This window comes from Oryzias melastigma, linkage group LG17 (assembly GCF_002922805.2).
Source record: "Oryzias melastigma strain HK-1 linkage group LG17, ASM292280v2, whole genome shotgun sequence".
Classification (NCBI taxonomy): Eukaryota; Metazoa; Chordata; class Actinopteri; order Beloniformes; family Adrianichthyidae; genus Oryzias; species Oryzias melastigma.
Window position 1 is genome coordinate 49406 of NC_050528.1, and position 5577 is coordinate 54982.

General features: G+C 45.4%; 1 protein-coding gene across 1 annotated transcript in view; it reads left to right on the forward strand.

The window, feature by feature from the left end:
• The window catches only part of LOC112147634 (netrin-G1), a 40484-nt gene that overhangs the window by 5148 nt on the left and 29759 nt on the right, over positions 1-5577 (forward strand). The gene's annotated exons all lie outside the window — the stretch shown is intronic.

Genomic DNA, 5577 nt, shown 5'->3' on the forward strand with positions numbered 1-5577 from the left:
GGGGGCATTCGAGGCTGCAGACAAACGTGTGCACATTCTTGAGGGGGAGGAGCCTTTAAACACCTTAGAAATGAAAACAGACCAACATTCATGAAAGAGAGAAAAAAACACCAACATGAAGTCCAACCGCCCAGAACCAGGACTCTCTCTGACAGACAGAATCCATATGGAAGAAGTGTGGAGCTTCATTCTGCTTATTTCCTGCTTCTGTTTTCTCCTTGTGATTCTGGTTTTCTGAGGTCAGTGCCGATCCTCCACCAACATTTCTTTGACTGTTAGTTAACCAGCAGCCAGAAGCTCAAACCGAACCCTCATCAATCATCAGACGCCTCACTGAAAGGGTTCTGGGTAAACCGGACTCCGGACCGCTCACAGAGCGAGCGGCGCTCTCGAGACCTGATCGGCTCTGGGTTTCACTGCTGATTACCAGCAGTTCACGCGCAGCTCGTGTTTGTGCAGAAAAGCACTCAAAGAGGAGCTGCAGGAGCGGCAAAGTGCTCGGTTAAAAACGCTGCGCCGGCCCACTGAGACCTCCCACAAGTAAACATTTACCAATTAAGAAGGGCGTCTTTAGCAGGAAAGCTTGTATTCTCACAGCTCCAGATGGCATCGAGTCGAGGTAACGGTAAACAGGAGCCGGCTCAGGCGGTTGACGGTGGAAAACCTTTGTCAAAACCTGAAACCAAATCTTTACCGGCCGGAGAGTTTACCCTGAATGTGCTGCAGCTTCATGCTGAAGCCCCATCAGAACAGCAGATTCCTTCATTTCATGTTTTTACCCAGCAGTAGCTGATGCAGTATCAATATTTCACATTACAAACTTAAAACTAAAGAAAGTGTGAGACTAACTATAAATCACTGTATTTTATCTATAAATCTTAGTTTCAGAGCAAAGTGGATTCATGAAGAACTGAGATGAATTCATGACAGATTTCAGACTCCAGATAACCAACGATCTTTCTAAGGAATCCTAATAACAGTCTGCTAAAGTGATTTAGACGTGACCTTTTCCTGTTCTCAGTCATGTGTGTATGCCTGTGTCTCACTATGGGGTGGGGGTGGGGAGCGGGGGGTATGTGAGTGGTTGATCATTATTTTCTTTCCCATAAACGTCTTTGTTGTTTTTAGCTTTTAGGTGAAATAGTTGTACTCTCTGGAGTTATTGTTACCACATGGTGGCGCTCTTCTGCGTTTCCACGAGCATGTCCAAAGCCTGGTCAATACTGAGGTCTTGGGAGAGCGTTTGCCAGAAAACTGAGGCCAAACCATGTGTGTTATTGATGGCGATGTGCTGTAGCGCCCCCTAAAGGAAGAAGAAAAAAAAACAGGAACCAATTTACAGACAGTCTGGAACCAACCGGTCTTCAGTCAGCAGCCCGTCCGGGGTTGGGGGGTGTGTCTCCCCAGGGTTAGGGGGTGTGTCCCTCCAGGGTTAGGGGGTGTGTCCCTCCAGGGTTAGGGGGTGTGTCCCTCCAGTTTTCTGTATTAGTGTTCTATAAACTTCTTTTCCTGATTTTTTCCAGTTTATCCAGAGTTAATTTCTAAAATGCTGATACATTTTGCTAGTAATGAAACTAATAAATTATGACTTCAAAGGATTGAAATGGACAAAAGAGAAAGATTGACGGCTTCACATGTTCTAAGCTGCTACACATCATCTGTTACAGACTTCTGCATCTCAGTCTGTCAGGATTATTCCCAATAAGCTCAACAGACGCAGGATTGATCAGAACGAATCACCGTTCTGTCTCAGAATCAAATCTAGTTGTTCTGGTGGATTTAGGATCTAGGTGAGTTAGCAAACGACAGCGAGGACTTTCCTGAGAAAAGATTTCTGATCACTGATCTGAACGAATTAGTGAATGAATGAATAAATGAATGAATGAACAAATGAGTGAATGAATAAATGAATGAATGAATGAATGAATGAATGAACAAATGAATGAACGAATGAATAAATGAATGAATGAATGAATGAATGAACAAATGAATGAACGAATGAATAAATGAATGAATGAACAAATGAGTGAATGAATGAATGAACAAATGAATAAATGAATGAATGAACAAATGAGTGAATGAATGAATGAATGAATGAATGAATGAATGAATGAATGAATGAATGAATGAATGAATGAATGAACGAATGAATGAATGAATGTGGAGCAGTGTCTGGACTCCCTCCCGGTTCCTCTGGATCTGGGTCTCAGTCTCCTCTATGAACCTCTCCTGTCCTGGTTTTCTCCCAGCAGCCTCGCCGGCTGACAGACGACAGAGGAGATTCCCTCTCAGCTGCTGATGGTCAAACCAGGAGCTTTCTGGTTGTTTCAGAGCCTGGAGCTGAGAGTCGGCTCACCAGAACCAACAGAATAGAGTTTAGAAACGGATCAGAGGCTGCAGGAGTGGAACGGAACTTCTCTGTCTGGCAGAACTCCACATCAGAACATTCTGGGTTCAGGAAGTCCAAACAGAAGAAGGCTGTTATGCTCTGACGTCTCCTGCATGTTTGACTTACAGCACCAGTTTCACTGAGGGGGGGGTCACCTTTTCTGCTGCAGAGGTCGCTGGTCTCAGCCCCCCCCTCATGAAAAAGCAGTTTGAGCTTTCAGATCATGAAGTGCACGTCTGTGTCAGCAGCCGACCTGTCAGAGAGGTCAGAGGTCAGACCCAGAGCTGTCACCGCCCTCTTTGAGTCTCTCATCCATATATTTGTTTGGAGACGGGGAACAGTTGGAGCGTTTAACTGTCGTCACCTCTGTGCCCTCCGTTCTGCTCGGAGCGGCCCGGCCCGGCTCATCATCACCACACGGCTAGGTACCAAGACACTGAGACGACACGCTACATGTCCCCCGACTGCAGCGCGGCACACTCATCATTTATGCTCTCACTCGCCTGCCATCTCCTTTGTCTGCTGGCGTTCTAATGTGTTTGTGTCAGCTGATGATGCGGCGTCCCGTCCGACCCCGTGTCCCCGTGGAGCATGTGGAGGCTGCCGCCCTGACAGATGGAGACAGGCGGGCGTGTTTCCTGGGATCTGGGACCGGCTCTTTCTGGGAGGCTCATAAGACAAAGACGCCATAGTTACATGTGAAGATATTCAAGAAAATGACGGCGTTCTGAAAGACAGGAAGCAGCTTTTGTTAGGAAGGCGCTAACCGTTAATGAACCCTGGGAACGGTTAATGGCTCACCTGCTGGTCACCGTTTATGAATGAGTGAAGAAATAAATGAACAGACGAACGAATGGATGGATGGATGGATGAAATAATGAATGAATGAATGAATGAATGGATGGATGAATGAACGAATGAATGTATGGATGGATGGATGAAATAATGAATGAATGAATGAATGGATGGATGAACGAACGAATGAATGGATGGATGGATGAATGGATGGATGGATGCATGAATGAATGGATGGATGAAATAATGAATGAATGAATGAATGGATGGATGGATGGATGGATGAAATAATGAATGAATGAATGGATGGATGAATGAACAAAAGAACGGCCGGCTCACCTGCAGGATTTTTTCTCCACCAACAAAACTTTTTTTCTTTTCTCAATAATCCTGCAGTTCTCTTCTTGATTCTTGTTGGTTGAGTTAAAAACCTTAACATCTATGACATACCCTATAAGTGTCTGTTGTTAAATGAAGCTCTAAGATTCAGCAGTGGGAGTGAGACATCCGTTCAGACAGAGATCCTCTATAGACAGCTCTGTTGGGGGGTAATTCCTCTTTACTGTGGATGAAGAGGTCACGGCCGGTTTGAGAGCCGCTGTGTTTCCCTGAGCGGGTCAGCTCCGATGACAGACTCAGCAGTGAGATGAGAGGTGACTGTTGTGACCCCCCCCCCAGTCATCATGTGATCAGATGGTATTGATCAGTGAGAGTCGGAGACGCTGCTGTAGAACCAGAGGACGCTGCAGGTTGGTTCTGAGCGCGCTCCGTGCACGGCTGACATTTCAGCAAAGCTTTATTCTCCACTTTGGCATTTCACATTAATAAAAGCCTCCAATAAGTATGCAGATTGGAAAGATGGAGGACGAGCTGACGCATGCCACGTACTGATGAACAATACAGGAATTCAGACGCAGCTTCAGTTCATGTCACATGACCCGTTCCTCTGTGGATGGGAACCTGAGGGGCAGGAGTCCAGGTGTGAGTGACCGTAGGTCTGGAGGTCTTCCTGCTATCCCAGCTGTTGCTGTTTGCACTCCACCAGTAGTTCTGACTCGGTGTCTCCTTAGACAGCCCACACCTCGGTTCTGGTCTGGTGGATCTGAGCCTCTGTCGCTCTAACCGGCGCTCCAGCCGTCCAGTTATATTTGGGCTAATCTCTCAAGCTGAGATGCAGTTTGTGTCCGTGGACGAGGCTCTGAGCTGAACATAAAACTGACCAAAATACATTTTATATTCATCAAACAGACTGATCAGGTGAAAGAGTTTCACCCCCCCACACCACCACCACCACCCCCAGTCACTCTGCAGAAATATTCCAGTCCACAGCGGGTTAGCGAGCAGAGAATTCAGTTTCAGACAGAGCGGTTCTGATTCTGACTGTGTGGACGGGATCAGGGCGGGTTTGGGATCGGTTCAGAGGTTTTCAGTTCCTTAATGAAACATGTTTCTACCAGGGAGGTGCAGTCGGGGAGGCAGGTGAAGCAGGGCCTCACCTGCCGTCATGTATAACCTTCCAAAAATAAAATGAAAGAGTCCACTAACCTGATCTATAAATGCAATTGATCCGCTTGATCCTAATCCATTCATTATTATCCTCGCTGTTTTTACGTATTTCTGTTGAATTTCTGCGAGGTCTGCTGCTCGCCAGTTTTGAAATGATTTCATTTTTTAACCCACGTGTCAAAGTCAAGGCCCAGGGGCCAGATCCGGCCCCCGGGCCGATCATTTTAGTTTATTGTTATTAATGACCCGATGTTATCTTGAGCTCATTTCTAACTAGTATAATTTTGATAAAATATATTTTTATACAGAGTAAAATATTGAAAGTTATTTAAGGTTTTAGTTGATTTATTCTGGAATAATATTCCTGCCTGTTTATTATTCATGATTATCTTAAAAAGTTACAGTTTTAAAGTTTTAGAGTGTTCATTTAATGTTTATCCTGTTCGGTGCGTGACTTAAGTTGTGTTTTGGATTCTGGCTGCTGTGTGATGAAGTTTGACACTCCTGATCTAAAGTCTTATCAACACATTTGGATTCTTCTCAACGCTTTAACCTTCGGAAGGATCTTAAAAATATCTATTAAAACAAGCGCTGCAGGGGGCCATTTTAGTTTCTCCTCTGGGGCCCCCGCACTGCTGAGCCCCCACTGGATGGATTATTGAAGTTCTAGTTAAGATCAACCCCCCCAACCCACCCCCAGAAAACATGACTTTAGTCGGTGTATTCCAACAGAACAGTGTGTTAAAGAAACAAACATGAGGATGTATTCTACATCAGCCATTAACTCAGCGGTTGGCAGGTGTGCACTAACACACTAACACACTAACACACTAACACACTAACACACTAACACACTAACACACTAACGCACTAACGCACTAACGCGC